This window comes from Solanum lycopersicum, chromosome 12, assembly GCF_036512215.1.
Source record: "Solanum lycopersicum chromosome 12, SLM_r2.1".
NCBI lineage: Eukaryota > Viridiplantae > Streptophyta > Magnoliopsida > Solanales > Solanaceae > Solanum > Solanum lycopersicum.
The window spans coordinates 15,027,089-15,047,245 of NC_090811.1; the positions used below are offsets into that span (position 1 = coordinate 15,027,089).

The following is a 20,157-nucleotide window of genomic DNA, read 5'->3' on the forward strand; positions in this document are numbered from 1 at the left end:
TCTTATATTAGATAGTCACACTTTCTCTTAATTGAATCACTTTGTTCGTGTAATAATATTTTTAGTATTGTCTAATTACTTATAGTAACATTCACGTGGATTGCTCATGTAGTAGGTGTCTGTGTGTACTGAGATACGTATATGCTCAAAACATTATTACTTTCAAACTGAAAAAAATTAGAAAAAATTGAACCAAATCGAAACAAAGTGACAATAACCAAACAACAATTTTTTTTATTTGGTTTGATTTTAGAAATCTAAAAACCAATTAAACTAGTTCGATTTTAGTTTTTAGCAATAACTTATCCAATCCAAACCATTAATACGCCTAGTCCCAAGTAGGTCTTCGTCGTCCGAGGGCATTTTGGTACATCAACAAATAAAAAAACTTGTGCATTCACGTATACTCAGTTTGACACTATTGTTGCTATATGACCATAACTTTTGAATTTTGATCAATTTAGTGGCTTCCCATCAACAATCCATTGGAAATCTTTGTAAATCCTCGTTATTTTAAAGGTAAATTGCTTAATTATAATCACTATGTTGTTTACTCGCTTCTTCATATATTCTTGATGGATCATTATGTGCATTATATTCTCTGTTAGAGTGTGTTAGTGAGGAGCATTTTAATATTAATTTAATTTGCATCATTCCATTATAAGTTTGTCCGTTTGGCAGTATCTATACATACTATTTGAGGTGAGCATGTGACATGCAACTCTCATTCTTAATATGACATTTCATCCACTGCAAATTTCCATTACTCATGATGATAAATGTTGTTGTGAACGTTGGAGTCTTAGCCGTTGGTCGCTCTTGCCATTACTTATCCATTACTCTTTATAATCTATATAACATATGTAATTCCTAAGATCATTATCTTCACTATTTACTACACTATTATCTTATTATTCATTGCTAAAAAGACAATCTCAACTATAAATAAGGTGGTCTTGATTTGGTTTGGAGACCCAAAACACAAGAAAAAACAGAGTGAAATAGTTAGTCAAAAAAGAGAGTTCTTATTAGTTGAAGAGAGATATTCTTAGTTGTGGATCTTTGGACTCAACTCTTGTCCAAAGTTGTTGATTTATTCTTTGTGGAGATTGTTGTATCCTCGAAGGGACATGTAAAAGAGGACTACTACTGGACCAGTGAAAATATTTGCTACAGTGGGATTGAATCTCCTTAAAGAGAGCGAGATATCCGCGCCTCAGCCTGAAGAGATTTTATTCTTCATTTCATTTTCAATTGTAATCTTGTAATTTTTGTTATCTTGTAAGTTTTCACTAACAATTTTAAGGAGATTCAACATGGCTACAATTGAAAAAATCGCGGATATCAAGATGAGAGACCTTAACAAGTCATTTCGGTTCAATGGTAATCATTTCAAGAGATGGAAGGGCAACATATTTTTCTCCTTAAGTCTTCTCAATGTTTTCTTATGTATTAACCGAGAAGAATCCAAAAAAAGAAGACATCACCTCTATGAATGATGATAAAACTATTTCTCATCTAGAGAAAGTAGAAAAGTACGATAATGATTCCTATAATTGTCGATATTATCTTCTTAGTTTTCTATCTGATAATTTTTATGATTATTATGATAGGACTTACTCTAGTGCAGAGAAAATTTGGGACGCATTGCAGAGTAAGTATGATACCGAAGAGGTTGGAGCGAAAAATATGCGGCTAGTAGATTTTTTTGTTTCTAAATAGTGGTAGACCAAGCTCGAGACTTTATCATGATTGTTGGAGAGTTTAGGTCTGAAGAGATTAAAATTGGAGATAACCTTATTGTTTGTGGCATAGTAGATAAACTTCCACCTTCTTGGAAGAAATTTAAAAAAACCTATGTGCCACAAACAAAAGGAAACCTCTCTTAAAACCGTGATAATGAAAATCCGCATGGAAGAAGAAGAAAGGGGCCAAGATGCACTTTTACAAAAAGAAGAGAACAACATCACATCGAAGGAAAATTCAATTACTTTGAATAATGCTACTCTTGAAACTCACAAAAATACTTATTTTAAAGCCTAAAAGAAAAAAATGAAGAAAAATAATGGTAGACCTCCAAAAAAAATAATGGTGAAAGTAACCAAATACAAAATCAACAAGTTCAACAAAAAGGAACCGTGCTTTGTTTGTGACAAGATTGGGCGTATTGTTCGATTTTGTAATTTCCAAAAACGTGGTCCTAACTCTCAAAAAAAATTACCGAAGAACCTTTTGCGGTGGTGATTACCGACATGAACATGGTTGAAAATGTTAATGGATGGTGGCTGATTCTGGTGCAAACCGTCATGTCTGTTGTGACAAAGAATGGTTTAAAAGATATACTCATTTTGAGGAGTCCAAAACCATCATGCTTGGTGATATTCACACTGCTGAAGTGCTTGGGAAGGAAAATGTCGAATTGTGTTTTACTTCTGGAAGAGTATTAACTTTAAAAAATGTACTTTATGCTCCTTCCATGAGAAAAAATTTGATGTCTAGTTTTCTTCTTAATAAAGCAAGCTTTATAGAGATTATTGAATCTGATCAATATGTAATTGTGGAGAAGAGTATTTTTGTGGGAAAAGAGTATGCATGTGATGAGATGTTTAAGTTGAATGTTGAAATGAATAAATCTTCTACTTCTGTTTATATGCTTTCTTCTACCAATTTTTGACATGCTCCTTGTGTCATATTAATGATCGTTATGTTGGAATCATGAGTAATTTAGATTAATCACAATGGTTAAAAAGAATTTTAAAAATTGTGGCTTGTAGTAAAGCTAAAATCACTAAAAGACCTCATTTTCAAGTTGAAAGAAAAACAATAATTCATGAAACTCCTCCTCCTTACTCTCCTTCATCCAATAGAGTAGCAGAAAGGAAAAATAGAACTTTGGTTGAATTGACTAATTTTCATGCTTATTGAGTCACATGCACCTTTAAATTTTTGGGGAGAAGCTATTTTAACTGCTTGTTATACGTGGAATCATGTGCCTCATAAAAAGTTTGAATAAACACCTTTTGAATTGTGGAAAATTTACAAGCTAATTTCGAGATATCTAAGAGTTTGGGGTTGTCTAACCTTCGTGAGGCTAATGGATCCTAATATTACAAAGTTGGGTAAGAAAGTTAATACTTGTGCTTCTCTTGGTTATGCTTCAAATAGTACAACCTATAGATTTTCTATTCTTCAAGATAATATTGTGATAGAATTTGGTGATGTTTTTTTTCATCAAATAAATTTCTTTTGATTCTAAAAATAGTGGGGGTCAAAGGATTGAAAAAAATATTTTGTCACTACCTTGTTTTTCTACTTCTACTTTGAAAAATAAAGAAGGTGATGATGTTGAGTTAAGAAGAAGTAAAAGATCTAGAGTAGAAAAAGATTTTGGTCCTGATTTATTTGGACCCGGACTATACTTTTAGTGAGCAACCAAACCTCTCTTCTATACTTGGGGAGTTAGGTTAGTGCTTAAGAATCTTTCTTTCGTAGGTTATCTCGATGTCTATTCCTAGCTAATAAACAAAGGGTTGTCCTCCCTCTCAATCAATGATGTGTTTAATGTTGAAGATGACCCTTTAACTTTGAAAGAAACATTACCTTCACATGATTCTATCTTTTGGAAAGAGGCTGTGAATGATGTAATGGAATCACTAATTTCTAATAAAATTTGAAAATTAGTTGATTTACCACGGGTTATAAAACAATTGGTTGTAAATGGATCTTAAGGAAAAAGTTGAAACCGGATGGTTCTATTGATAAATACAAGGTTATGCTAGTTTCAAAAGGTTTTAAACAACTACAAGGCCTAAACTTTTTTTTTTGATACATTTTCACTGGTAACAAGAATTACATCCATAAGACTTTTAATTGCTATGAGTGCAATTTTTGAACTGCAAATTCATCAAATGGATGTAAAAACTCTTTTTTTAAATGGTGACCTAACTGAGAAAATTTATATGGAACAACCCGAATCTTTTGTTGAAGAAGGCCAAGAAAGCAAAGTATGTAAACTTACTAAATCCCTATATTGCTTGAAACAGGCACCAAAACATTGGCATGAAAATTTAATTTTTGCATGATTGAAAATGGTTTTAAAACAAATAAGTGTGATAAGTGCATATATCATAAGTCTTGGAATAATTCACATGTAATTATTTGCCTATATGTTGATGATTGTTGATCTTTGCTCTAACATGAATATTATTGATGAAGCTAAAAATATTCTTAGAAGCCATTTTAATATGAAAGATCTTGGTGAGACAAATTTTATTCTTGGAATAAAAATAACAAGAACATATGAGGGAATTTTCCTTGACCAGTCACATTATGTTGAGAAAATTTTGAAAAAAATATAATTTTTATGATTACAATCATGTTGCTACTCCTTTTAATTCAAGTGTTCACTTTTTTTCGGTTGAAAGTGAAAATGATGTAATAAATAAAAAGTAGTATGCTAGTATAATCGGAAGTTTGAGATATGTAATTGATTGCACTAGGCCTGATATTGCATATGCAGTAGGAGTACTTGGCAGGTTTACAAGTAAGCCAGGTAATGAACATTGACATGCTGTAACAAGAGTTATGAGGTATTTAATTGGAACAAAAAATTATGGTTTGTTCTTTAAAAAATATCATGTTGTACTTGAAAGCTATTGTGATGCAGATTGAAACACTTTATCAGGTGATTCATTTTCTACCACTGCTTATGTCTTTACTTTAAGTGGTGTTGCTGTTTGTTGGAAATCAAAAAAACAAACTATAATTGCTAACTCTACCATGGATATTGAACTAATTGTTTTAACTTCAGCTAGTGAAAAAGCAAATTGGTTAAGAGATTTATTGTTTCAAATTCCTTATTTTGAAAAACCAATTCCTTTTATTTTAATTCATTGTGATAGCATCGCTGCAATTGGTAGAGTTAAAAACCTTTATTACAACGGTAAATCCGAACCTATATGGAGGAAACACAGTAATGTAAGATCGTATTTGACAAATGTTACCATTAATGTTGATTATGTCAAATCTTGTGATAATCTTGCAGATCCTCTTACTAAGGCCTTAACAAGAGAAAAAGTTTGGAGCACATCAAGGGGGATGGGATTGAAGCTTACAAATCCTTGAGTCATATATGAGAAAACTCAACCTAGGACTAGAGATCCTATAACCAGGTTCAAACGAAAAAACTAATCATATGATAACTTGTTGTGATAAATGCATTAGCATTTTGTTCCCTCCCTATGACGTGAGTGCATTGTTTCTTATAGTTTGTGAAGGTTGAGTTGATAAAACTCTTAATGAATATCTGTAGCCCGTATGGGTGGAGTGTTAAGCTTACGCTCTCGACATATTTCACCTATGTGAAGTGTAGAAGTAGGTCGCTTCCTATGAGAATTTGGTTTATTCGCGAATGCTCTCATGAAACCGGGATAACACATGACCATAACATGCTGACTTTAAAGATCATGTCAACACCTTGATTATTATGTGTGAGCAGTGATATTTTATTTCCCTTAAGCTATCATAGTTCAAGTATGAGACGACTACAACTCTGGAATAAAATTACTCTTTCACTAAGTGAAGGTTCCATGCAGAGCACACCTTCATTATGCATGGTAGTCTTCCTGTTAGTACCGGAAATAAGCAGGTGTATATGTGGAAGCTAGCAATGCAAACCTCAAAAGACCACGAGTAAGAAGACAATGAGAAATATACCAAAAGACACAAAGATTTAACGTGGTTCATTCTATCGGCCTACGTCCACAAAGGAGATGAGCAATCCACTATAAATATGAGAGTAAAAAATACAGAAGAAAAAAACCTCAACCAATTCACTCGGAATACATGGGAGGTTCACACAAGTGATAACGTATCAAGCTTGTGACCCACAAATTCTCCCTCTAACTAAAACTCTCAAAGCCTTTAAGACTACATTGTGAATGCTGATTAAGTGAGAAGGAACATGCCTCTATTTATAGAGTTCTAAACCTTTTCCTACAAGAAAAAAGATTAGTCAATCCAAAACCTTTTCTTAAAAGGTATGGTAAGAAATTTAGGACAAATAAAACCCAACAAATCTCCCCCTTGTCTTGAATTTCTGACAAAATAAATTTGTCCACCTTCTTTACTTAATCTTCAACAACTTGCTTCTCTCTCCATAATTTCCTTTGCAAAATTTCTGTCTCAACACAGAGAACCTCTCTGAAACAATTTCTCCAACAAAATCTTCATTATTGTCAAAAAAGGTTACGGCTAGAACTACATCCGTCAAGATCAACACCTCTTTCTAACCTGGTTCAATCATCGATTATCGAACCACTAAACCTGACTCGATCATTGAATCTGACTCTGATACCACTTGTTAGGACCGTAAATAAGCAGGTGTATATGCGGAAGCTAGCAATGCAAACCTTGAAAGACCACGAGTAAGAAGACAACGAGAAATATACCAAAAAATACAAAAATTTAACGTGGTTCGGTCTATCGACCTAATGATAAAATATTAAGACAAATAAAACCCAACACTTCCTTCAACTGATAGACTCTATAAATTAATATTAATATGAGTGGGGAATTTTTAGTAAGGAGCATTTTAATATTATTTTAATTTGCATCTTTCCATTACAAGTTTGTCCGTGTGGCAGTATCTATACATACTATTTGAGGTGAGCATGTGGCATGCATTCCTCATTCTTAATAGGACATTTCATCCACTGCAAATTGCCATTACTCATGATAATAAATGTTAGTTGTGAACGTTGGAGTCTTAGCCGTTGGTGGCTCTTGCCATTACTTCTCCATTATTCTTCCTTTATTATTCTTGGTAACCTATGTAACATATGTAACTATAACATCTCGTATTTTAGAAAGACTAAAATTTAGCTAAGAAAAACAAGGAAAAACAAATTTGTAAAGCAAGGGGAAAATTTCGAAAATTTTTAGATTTCAAAAGTGAGTTTTGACCATTTTCAAACGGCCATAACTTCCAGCTCAGGAGGAGTTTGAGTGAGTTCTTTATATGGATGGAAATATCGTGTTGGAAGATCTTTCAAACGACGCCAAGTTTAAGAACTTCCATGGTCATATGATATGATCTTCGGAAGATAGGTTGTTTAGCAGGGAAAGTTCCAAAATCAGATTTAGTAAGGATGTTTTGGCCTTTTTCTTAAGTCAATTAATTATTTCATTTTGGAGTAATATGTTGGGTCTAAACTGATCCCATTTAGTTTACGCATTTAAAAAATAGGCTAGGGTTTTGAAAGCAAGAAGAAAAGAGGAGAAGGAAGAAGAAGACGCAAGAACACCAAGTTTAGCTTCGTGGATTTTCATCGAGAGTGATCCCTAACAAGATTTGTGGGATATTTTGTGTTGGATTACTTCACCCACACACCAAATTCATTCATGTCAGTCAAGTTCATGAATTAAATCATGTTAGAGGTTGAAATCTTGAAAGAAAGTTTGACGTTCTTGTTGATTGGATTGTTGTTGATTGCTGTTAGTTGTAATCCATGTTTTAAGACTATTTTCGAGTATAAATCATTGGGTAATGAGTAAATTAGGGATACTAAGTGCTTGGGTTGGGATACATAGGAGTTTAGAATGGTTTAGAGATGAAAAACGAAAATAAAATCGAAAAACCTGTTGGGTGAATGCTAGGGGGCCGCCCCCAAAGCCCGTCAGAACAGAGTCTGTCCGTCAAGATCTGGCACGCCACACCTCTTAGAGCGCCTGAGGATATCCTCTGTTAGTCAAGCTATGGCGCTCCGCGCCTCTCAGAGCGCCAGGACCCCCTGGAGACCACGTTATTTCCCTATCTTTTCATACTAGTTCCTAGGTGATGTACCCTCCATTCCTAGTTGTTTTCAACACTATAGAGTACATATAAAAATCATGAAATCATCCATAAACATGAGATCATTATCCTTGAATCCATAATTCAATTCAAGGAAAGTTAAGATCAAAGTCAAGGAAGTTAAGACCCAAGTCTAGGAGTTAAAAAGCAAGTCAAAATAAAGTTATCAAGTTTTCTAAAGTCTTTCACAAAAATGTTTTCACTTTGTTTTAAAGACTTAAAGTTCAAGTCAAGAAAGAGCAAAGAATTGATTTCATTTCTCAAAAGCTATATGGGAACTAAGTATTGCCTAAGAGTTAAGTTTCAAGTAAGCAAAGAGTATCAAGTTGAGTTCACTTCTCAAGAGTTATAAGGGAACTAAGTAGTCCCTAATAGTTTAAACAAAAACGTTTTCAAACTTTTGAGAAGGAAGAGAAGATAGACTTCCACCAAGCCTATGACTAGTTTTAATAGAAGGAAGAGGAAACTATGATTTCCTAAAGAGTTTTTTTTTAAGCTAAGTTTTAAGCACTAATCTCAAACCACAGAATGAGTATGTTTTTAAACATAAAAGCCAATATATTTTTTGGGAGTAGTATTGAGCACCGATATGAGGGATAGTTCAGATAACTCACAACCCCTATAAACCATGTTATCCACCATGGGTAGAAAAGGGTGATACTTTTTAGATGATTCTTTTTCATAGTTCAGGCAATTCAGGTCTTATACCTTTTGCCGGGTATAAGATGCGCTTGAAGCGTGAGGTAGACCACTGTATCATTACTGTAGCTCTTAAGTGATAATTGTCGGCTGGAGAATATCCATCAGATAAATTGTATTTTTACACATAAAAGTATTGTATTTTCATAATACATCAATATTGTATTTTATATACATCTCAGACATTATTGTGTACTTGTATATACATACTCTGAGGTTTAAGCATGTTTCAGTCAACATTTCTTTATATTGCATTTATTTTAACTGCGTATATTGAATAAGAGTTAGTGGATCATGAGTTGAATAGAGCCAAGGTAAGTATCATTCTTACTCCTTTTCAAGCCTAAGATTTGTATAGCTTTCCAACTCGCATACTCGTACGTTCAATGTACTGATGCCAATTGTTTTGCATCATTTTATGATGCAGACACAGGTAACTAGGATCAACACGCGCTGTTTTGTTGATCTAGATCGAGATCCAGAATCAGCAGTGAGCTTTTTTGCCTTTCAGAGGACATCCATTTCTTTTACTTGTAGTAGTTTAGTTTTAGGATGTTGTGGGGTCTATCCTAACATCCCTCTTCAGTCAGTTTAGAGGGTTCGTAGACGTTAGTATTCCGGTTTAAAGTTTATTGTTGCTTGTTGAGACTTAAGTTCCGTCATGGCCAGGTATTATATGAAGTGTTTTTTTAAACATGTTTATTTCTTGTTTAAGATGAGTTTAGTCTTTCGATGAGTTAAGTAAGTCATGACAAGGGTTTGCTTGAGGTCCAGCAATGGTCTTCTGGTGCCAGTCTCGCCCAGGGTGTAGGCTCAGGGCGTGACAATAACTCCTAAGGACATTATCTTTACTATTAACTACACCATTATCTTCCTATTCATTGCTAGGAAGACATCCCCAACTATAAATAGTGGTGGTCTTCATTTGGTTTGGAGACACAAAACACAAGAAAAATCATAGAGTGAAAGAGTTAGTAAAAAAAAGAGTTCTTATTAGTTGAAGGGAGAAGTTCTTAGTTGTGGAGCTTTGGACTCAACTCTTTTCTAGAGTTGTTGAGTTATCCTTTGTGAAGGTTGTTGTATCCTTGAGGGGATAAGTCAAAGAGGACTACTACTGGACCGGTGAAAACATTTGCTGCAGTGGGCTTGAATCTCCTTAAAGAGAGTGAAATAATTGTGCCTTAGCCTGAAGAGATTTTATTTCTTCATTTCAATTTCAGTTGTAATCTTGTAATTTTTGTTATTTTGCAAGTTTTCACTAACAAAATATTTGTACGTTTGATCATTATGATCTTTTAAGTTTGTTACTCTTTTATCTAGAACCAACAATTGTATATTGTGTTTTGTTTTTCACACAATTTTGTGGTTACAAAAGATTGATCATTTGTAGTAGAGTTTAAAAAATTTGTACATTATAACTGGACTAAACTTAGATTCAATCGAAAGTATGATACACCGATTAGCACCTCAATGATTTCCTTGATGACTTAACTTATATATACAACAAAAACAATATACATAGTGTAAATATAGCTTGAATTTATATGTTGGCAACATGATAGGTACCTTTTCTTAGAAAACTATATGCACAATGAAAGCATATCATAATCATAATTCTTACATAAAAAATAAATAACAAATAAGTTTATGCTAGAACAAATACAATCATGCTATCACACATCAACTTTTTGAAATTTAATTAAATAGTTAACTCTTGAAGCATGAACAAATATCTTTACACAAACCCACAAGTTAGACGTATCTTCAAGCGAATTCATAAGTTAGACAACAATTCTACAGTCTTCTACAATGATCCCATTTCACATCCATACTCTCTAAATACTTAAGTTGGCAAGTATCGTAAAGAAAACTTATTTTCTTCTAGGTTAGAAGAACCCTTACTTATAGAGATTTTTTTTCGAGTTCAAAAAGAAGAACTAAAATACATGGTTTTTGTTGGAACAAGAAAACACATGTTATTTTCTTCTTTTTTTCGTAAAAAATAGAATTATGAGTTCTAGTTAAATACAGACTTTGTAGGGATTCTAAATTAAATTAGTTAGACTTATTATTATGGAAATAATTTCAATTAATTAATTTGAATTATTCTTACCATAATAAATTACAAATCATTCAACCAAAAATTCGTAATTCTACTCCAATGATATATCGAAATACTCATTGAACACTTATGTAATTCCCAAGTAAGATTCGATATACTAATCAAAAAATTATATTACTGATGAATTTTGTTCGATGATTTTTTTCTTTACAGTATATATATATATATATAACTATCAAACATACCCATATGAACTTTTAAAATTAACGTAGAATTACATATCCACAACTAGAAAAGATGAAATATACTAACAAATTCTGGAATCGATAATAAAATGAAATCTTTCATGATAATTGTAATTTCCCTCTATTGCTACTTGAATATGGACAGTTTTGGAATACCATGCTGCATTTTTTTTTTATATATAATTGTTTTTTTATGAAATATGGAATCTAAAGAATATTTTGATGAATTTCATGGAACACTATATATTTTTGAAAAGGGTTCACATGGACCAAATTTTATTAATTAAAGAAATAACCAGTGGTATAGAGTTGGACCGGGCTAGAAAAATAACAGCCAAAAATTATTTAGATGAGTATTTTTAATAAATAATTATTTATTTTAGTGACATTTTTTTTATTATCTCTTATAGCAATATATATGTAGGATTTAGAGATATGTGCTTCAATCTCTTTTTGCTTTGGTTATGGCTATACTATTATGTGTCATACATATGGGTTTGAAACTATCAGATATGATTTGAGAAAGAAACCTAAAAATGTTCGACTCAAGTATGGTGATAAGTTCTTTTATGGTTTCAGGTTTGGTAACTAGAATAGTTGTAATCCAAATTAAAATGTTTCATTTGAACGTGGTTGTATGTTTTGTCAAGGTATGAATCTGTAAGGTAAAGAAAGATTGATCCATTAGGTGATGAGCATTTTGAAGGACTAGTGCATGGTTTGGGTCGTACGAAAGGGCTTCTCTTAAGACTTTGGTTTAGAAGATAAGTTAAAATGTCATGGGTTGTTGGTCAAGCGTTTACATTGCTACGCGAGTTAGCGAGAGTAACAAGAATATGGTATATTGAAGAGTTCAAGGTATTAAGAATTTGCATCATGAGAATAATTTAAGAAAGGTGAAGGAATAAAGACCTCTTGTATTGACCCTTATTTTGAAGTTGAAGGTTGTAGGGATTTTTTTTCTTTGAGTTCAGATATGACTATGAGATGTGAACTTGTTCGGCATAGACTTGTCAATGGTTTATCAACGACTATTATGAAGATTAAGTTTTGAATTGGGTGACAAACAAGGATATGTGAAAGATCTTTTTATTATTATGTGGGACTAGATTGTTCAAATTATGATAGGTGACTTATGGATGAACAATTGTATGGACCTCTGGTTATTGAGGATACTACTGGAATCGAAACTACTTTGTTAAATGGGACTACACAATTTGTTGTGATGAGTTATATAGACACTTTATGGTAAATAAAGATTATATGCTCATAGTATTAATTGTTGAGGTGGCCAAGAATTTTTCTCTATGTTTTTTATTGAGGTATATGACAATGTGAATGGTAATTAAAACTTGATATTTGAGAGATTGCGGGTAGTTAACTTTGGCGATTCAATAACTTTAATTTATCTCGACGAGAAGGTACTACAAGATTCAAAATTAGTGTAATCAGCCTTGGTTGAGACCCGTATCTATCATGGAAAGAGAGATCCATAGTTCAATATTTAAGGAAGAGACAATGTGTTATATAAGAAGAATTTGATACTAGGATGGTTTGAAAGCATGATAAATGGCCGGTTTGGTTATGATATTGAATTAGTATTAAGAGTGTTGACTTCAGTGGAATATCATGAGAATTATGTAGGTTTGATAAATCGAGTATGTGCATGATTGTACTAAGGACCAGACTGGTTGATTGTGGGTAGTTAAAAATTAAATGGAGTGGGTCATATGAATGGAAATATTTAATATGGGCACTATGAAAGGAATATCTAGTGTTATTCGACCTTGATTTCGTAAATTCTTATCTGACCGCCTACTTCATTTTGGACATGGTGTTAAGTTCTCAATATGAAAATTTTAGAATAGATAAAAGAAATATTTTTGAGCTATTTGTAATTTCCCCAACAATTAATCTAAAGTTCCACATGCGACCTGATCAGCGACATTAGCCGGGATCGCCAAGCACGATTGGTGAATCGTTCTTCATTCTTTAGCTTGCCCTTCTCCAACTTTAGGCTTCAAGAGACCCCATGTTCTCAACTAGCTTCACTGACACTAGGCTATATCCTTGAATTCTCAGACACGTATCAAATCTGTACCTAGATGATTAAACGGTAACACTAGTACTCCTTTAGTCCGTAATGTGGAACAGGAAGGGTGAAAATGTTTCATGTTTCAGGATAGAATGAGAACATTAAGATGTACCCACTTTGGCAAATCACCCAATGGGTATTTGTATTGCCCATGTTGTCCTTTTCACTCTTGACTTAATTTCACACTGCACTCATAACATATGTTTGCAACTAGGGGTGTCAATTGGGAGGGTGGCGTTGATATTGGAGATATTGCAATGGGTTGAAATAGAAATTGAGTTGGGTCTTGACTCGCCCAAGTTTACTTTTGGCTAAAATGGGTTGGGTTCAAATGAGAAAAAAACAGGTTGGGTCTTGATCAATCCAATTTGACCGAATTAATCCCAACAATTTTAACATAGTGATACTTACTTTTTCTAATCACAATTCGAATATCAGCTCAAGATTTATTATTTTTTTAAAAAAAAGTAACAAATGGATAGATAAATTTGAAAAGATGTTAAATACATAATAATTCATACTTTTAATATAGGAACATATCTTAGTAAAGAGTTTTAAAACGGGTTGAAATTAGAGTTTGAATTGGGCTCAATTGAGGATTTTACTAAAGTGGGCTAGGCTTGAATGAGTTAAGATTGAACCCGATTCAAATTATCTTGAGCCCAATCCTTAATATTTTGGTTGGGTTACCTGTGTTTGTTTGAAAAGAAGAAAAAATTCAGTTTTCACAAATTTGGTAGCATTACAAACGGAACCACCGACAATCCGTAGGTATGAACACGGACTGTAGATGGAACTGTGGTTGGGAATTTCAAAAGTTTAGGAAAAAATGTCATGTTCTAGTACTCTCTTACGATTCACCAGGACGGTCTTTCCTTTAATAGACTCGTAGGTAGTTTTTATAGTTGACCAAGACTGTCCGTAGTTGGACCTATGGATCGTGAGTCCAATCATCGACGAGGTTTGACAGTTATTTGTAAAAGTGTTTTGGGTCTTTTCTTAATTGTTTTAACTCAATACTATGTCGTTTACCCTGTACTCTAGAGCTTGTGTAATGATTTTAAATCACTCAATTCAATTCACTCTCCTAAATTTCCAAAAGTTTATCAAGTTCATCCTCTTAAATATTCTCTCTCTAAGAAAGAAGAAGTACAGGGGTTTCAAGATCAAGTCTCCAATCCGCCATAGCTTTTGTTCTTTGAACTCCAAGGTATGATAATCTTTACCTGTGGAGCTCTATCCTCCATAAGGTTTCCAAATTCCACAATTTTGTAAAGTTAGATTCTCCAATCAAATCAGGGTTTTATTCAATTGCCATGAGTTTCTTTCATTGATCCAATTGATTGTTTTATGTCTTCTTATGCATGAATTGAAGTAATTGCATGTTTTAAGTTTAATCCCCCATGCATTGTTGCATAACCTATTTTTATAGACTATGATGATATTATATGATTTTTGAACTAAAGAAAAATGAATTTATGAAGATATGCATGTTCTTTATGGAATTGATGAAAAAAAATGATTTTAAGGGTCTTTGAGACTAAAGCATAAATGTTGTTGTGTTGTTGTGTTGTTGTACTGTGAAAGGATTTCTCACATAATATTCAATACATGAATGTGAATGAGTTTTCTCACACAAGGATTCTTAGAGTTGAAAGGTTCTCAACTAAACTTTGAATATAGATTTAGGAGCTATTCTAATGAAACCTAGCTTGGACTGGACAATTTATGTGCTTCCCATGTATGATAAGACAAGTGTCGATTACCCTTGTATCCTAATCATATACAAGTAAAGGCTAATGACTTTTTCGTGGGATTTATGCTTAGCACCGAGTGGAGAAGAGGTGATTACCCATGTCCCGTAGGCTATCTGTCACCATAGGTTTGTCTTAGATAGATATTGCTAATGGATCCACTTAAGCAAAAAGTGTATTGTTCTTACCTTGGAAAGTGATACATATCTTTTCGGTGTAGGATAGATACCGGATTACATGTTATAGATCACATAGTCTATATGCCGGTTAAAGATACTTCCCACAAAAATAATGAACTAAGGTTATTTCTAGAATTATCTCACGTGTGTTTAAAGATGACTTTTACTTGCATCGACCAATATCACGATTATGACGCTAAACCTCTTATGTTATGTTTTAACTTGGTTATTACATGTCATGGGAATTCCTTTTAGAACTATTTTGTAAACTTATATATTGCTATCAAACTCAGTACATTCTTTGTACTAACACATACTCTTGCCTACATTCTTCTAAAATTTATGGTCTAACTCTCCGATTCCACATCTTTGTGGATAGTGCTCACATTAGTAACTTGTGAAGATTAGTTTAGTCCTCATGTTTCGAGGACCAAACCTTTTATTGATTATTGTATTTATATTTCCCTATTGTAAGTGATTATGGGTTACGTCCCAATCACTCTTGATGTACTAGATGGATTTGTGATTATGTTAGACTTCTATGTTGTTTTTGAGAAAATGTTTTATGATATAAATTATATTTAAACTCTTTAACTATATTTATCTTGTATGATGTATGCTAAGTATATTGTGCATGGCCTTTCAAGGTCCTATGTGCCATGTCATTTCTGGGGGGGGGTGTTGGCGGGTCGTGACAATGTTATTAAAAGCAATAAAATAAACTTTGGTTGCCTCCTCAGAAGCGACTTATTTGACACCGTGGCACGACATAGTTCTTACTCATAAAACATCTTCCTTGGGATTGGGTCCTTTTTGCCTTGGATTTGGATGAGTGGAAATTGGAAACATCTAAGTTTCCAGTTTCTTAATTAACATAGAGTGGGACATAACTGTTTGAGTCAAAGTTGAGAAATTATTTCTCAAAATTTTCAACACTTTGTAGGACCCTTAAACCTTGCTAACCATCCTATAGTCATCCTATCAAGTCCCTTGCGGTCAAGTTTGCTTTTTTTGTTTGGGACAACCATGAGGTCGTATATGTATCTATCTTCATGGTCTGTCCAATATCCTTTTATATCTCGCAAATCTCTCCAGCCATTATCCCTTTACTTTGTCCAACACTGCCCACTGTTTCTACCAACTGAATTTACCGATTTGAATTCACCCTCAAAGATATGATTGGATAACAAGTCAAGTTGAGCCATTTTCTCATCACGACTTTTGTTCTTATCCATCTGTTCCTTGATCATACCCAACTGTAGAGAAGATATTTGATCATCCCTAGAGTACCAAGCTCGATTTATCTTTGTTAATCAACATTGTATCAATTTCAAGTGCTTGTTGCATCATCCTTCATTAAATGAGTTGGTCAGTCGACCCTTTGTTGACCGTATCAAGGGGCTACAATAAAAGTAATAATGCAACAAATTTTTCAGAAACCATGTGTTGGGCATTGTGACACTAACTTTTGAGATCACAACTAAGTCACATGGAGAGGTTCACCCTCCACTATATCTTAGTTTTACCATTTTCAAATCTTTTAAAGAACGGTTCTGTTAGTTCCTCCCACAAAGTTATGGAATCATTTGGTACTTTGGTCATCCACCTTGTTTCTTTTACCTCTAAGGAGAAAAGGAACAATCTCAAACGTATGGATTCTTCTGAAATATTCTTAAATACGAAAGGCCCACAAAATATTGGAGATGTTCATGGGGATCTTCAACAGAAAGAGCTTTAAACATTCGTCTCATCTGGATAAATTGCAAAATAGTTCTACTTACGTGAAAAATAACTCTCCCACTAGCAGAAGGTAATTATTAGTTTGCTCATATATATACTCTTGACAACATTAACATGCATGCCATTCATATCTCTCATGTTATCATTCTTCCTATAGGGACTAGCATCGTTACTTTCATTGTCAGTCATATTTTCACTTTAAAAGGGGGAACAACAAAAACATCACTAAAAGTGTACTCTACTACAAACAAACAAGTTCAGAAATAAACATTACAAATTGAATTCTTAGTTACCCATCTTCGACAATGATGACCTTTTTAATAGCACTCAAATTACTCTAAAAAGATTCCAAGATTAAGCAATCTCTAACAATAGAAATACCCAACAAAAGATTCAGGATCAAATTCCATAGGGAGTGATCGAAATATAAGAATTTAACAAGGAAATTCAAAGTGCAAACCAATTCATTGTAGTAATTAGAACAAGTGGGTGGACGATTCCACCAAATTTAAGATAAGGGTTTAGGAATCAATTAATGAATTCAACTACATACAAAGATTTAGACAAGTAATAGACGATCTAGGGGTGTGGAGTTGGTATCACCATCAAACAGGAGTATAAGTGCTTGCTCAATAATGTTAAAAAAACATGAATATGTTAAGTAATCGTTAATGACACAATTCTTCTTTTCATATCAAAGCATCGCATTATAGAATCACATTTCGTTCTCATCTATGTGAAATACAAATCAATCTGATACCTTACTAAAATCTATTTTTCGAGAAGATCTGGCAATTAGAATTGAACTACAATTTCTCTTTCAAGCAAACTACAATAATCAACGACATGAAAATTATATTTGATAAAAAATTTAGAAACAAAGAGACACATCATATCATCCAATATAAAAAGAAAATAAGAAAAAGAATTAATAAACGACGATTGTCATTATTTTTTTTATTGTAATCATAATTCACTATAGTAAATTGTAATGATCGTCTCACATAGGAACACCTAAAATGATTTTGTTACACAATATGGTCATTCAATTATAAAAAAAAGTATTAATTAAATTCATATATTTTTTTCATAGAAGAGAACTCTTCCATTAGTATGTCACTCTACATCATTTTGATCAATTATATATAAAGTTTGAGACTCTAATTTTTTATTTGACATTTATAGCAATACTTGTGTATTTAAATTAAAACTAATCCAAAAATCAAAACAAAATGTCTCCAACATCATTAACGCTTATGTAGTACTAACAAAAACACGACTTCTTGTGACAAAATAAAGGATTATGAATTTTAAAATTTGAGTAATGAACCATTAAAATAGTATTACAACAATAGAAATTCTGTTGTTTGTTCTTTGTTACATTACTCTCAAATACAACTACTTCAACTCAAAATAAATAATTGCATTATAATTGAAATTATAGAATATTTATGCCTCATCAAACATATAAAAACTTTAATCCAGATCCTTGAAGCTTTTCTTCAATGATATGATTGAGTTTATCACTCATCTCTATAGTAAAGTAATTCTTTCAATCTCCAACTTCTTCTCTGCGAAAGAAAAATTTATATTCCTCTCCAGTTGGTAACTTTCCATTGCTATTCACCTCCAAATTCCTCAAATTCTCAAAGCTACACATTTTTAATATCTCATCCACTACTCCAGAATTTTCTTCCTCTATGGAAAAGGGACATTCCAAAAATTCAGTCAAGCGTTTAAGTTCAATTTTTGGTTTCTTTTTAATTTCTTCGTACATTAAAAAATTACTTTTTGAGGTTTTTCTATTCTTTGTTTCCATTAATTCAACACGTGATTCCAAAACGGACCATAAATGCTTGCCCCCTCACAAAAAAGATCAAACATTTCTTCAATAGACTTGGTATCTTCTTGATGAACTATTAAATTGTTTGCAAAATGCCACATAGAAATAAAAGTGTCCCTAGGATTTCTGCACAAGCAAACAAGTTTGATTTTTGAATCCTGAACTGCTGTTGGCAAAGAAGTAAAGGGCACATGAGTTGCCAAGAGTTTAGGTGAAGTGAATGTTAAAAAATTAGGGACTGGACCATCAATATAGAGTGTATTCTCCAAGAATGGAACTAGAACATGAGGGTTCTTAACAAGTAAAGGGTGATTAGATTCAAAAATAGGATGTTTAACTCGGTTCACCAGAGCGAACAAAAGTGATTTTAACCAAGTAGTTCCTGATTTTGGAATTGTAACAAGAATGATATCACTATCTTGAGCTTGAAATTGTTGTTGAAAAGAAATCACACGTTGAAGAAAATTTGGTGGTAACCAAAAACCTTGATAATTGTAGATATATGGTCCAACCCATTCCTTTTCTTTTGGTAGGAAAGAGAGCAATTTCTTGCACCCTTCGCTTAGGTTATCCTTTTGTAAATATTTTGGAGGAGAAGTCATGATTTTTAGGATTGAGTGTCTTCTTCAATTTTGGGCTTTTATAACAGACACACATGAATGATACACTTCCACGTGAATGCTTAGTCATACACTTCGCGTGAGCTCACCACTTCACATTTTTTGTGCCTTTCTGTTTCTAATAATTACTCTGATTCACTTTTTTGATTTATCTAGAGAGTTCTCTGTATTAGCTTGAGTATGCTAGAATAGTTAGAGAGAGTAAAATTCATATTAATTTCAAGATGATTTGTTGGGGGTTTATCGTATCAATATTCTTTAATTTATAAACAAGAAAATCTAATTTAAACAACTATAAAAAATAATTCGACTTAACTATGTACTTTCTCCATTACTTTGAATTATCCCCAATAAACTTTGCACTTTTTAAACAAAAATATAAACGACGTGAATATTGTACTATAGTATCCATTTTTATTTATATATAGAATAGTCTAGATCCATAGTATCGAGAATCATCCCTACAAAAGTAGAAATAAGGGTGATTTAGTCACTGGTAACCAATCCAAGAACACCCCGAATAAAAGAACATTCTTCTATAACAAAGTTCTCTTGTAACAATTACACATATTCAACTTTAGCTCCTTCTTATTTAGTTGAATCTTCCTATATTAGTTAATGATCATGGGCTAGCAGAGGTTTCCCAATTATATTTTTTTTATTCTTTGTGCAAAAGAAGGTTGTAGAATCCTAATACATATACATTATTTGCATATTTTATAATTAATTTAAACTACAATGAATTGATCTGGTCATAAATATTTATAAAAACAACTAAAATGAAAATTAAAAAATGTTATTCTTTCTTCACACAATTTATTATTCAGACCAAAAAATATAAGTGTTTAAAGATTTGTCATCAAAACAACTATTTGTTTGTGTTCAATGTATAAGAAATTAGAACATGAAAATAAATCACTCCCGTTATACTTATTTTTGTGATGTTAAGACCTACTTATTATTATCTCTATTATTGTTTTTATTATGTCCATTTTAAATATTTAATGAGAAGTAGAAAATCGTCTCAACAAGTTTGGGGGTCTATAGCCAAATTTTTTAGAGCTGCCT

At 32.6% G+C, this 20,157-nt stretch overlaps 1 pseudogene; it reads right to left on the reverse strand.

The window, feature by feature from the left end:
- Positions 1-17,959: 17,959 nt before the first annotated feature.
- Positions 17,960-19,071, reverse strand: LOC109119069 (cytosolic sulfotransferase 12-like; annotated as a pseudogene).
- Between the last annotated feature and the right edge of the window lie 1,086 nt (positions 19,072-20,157).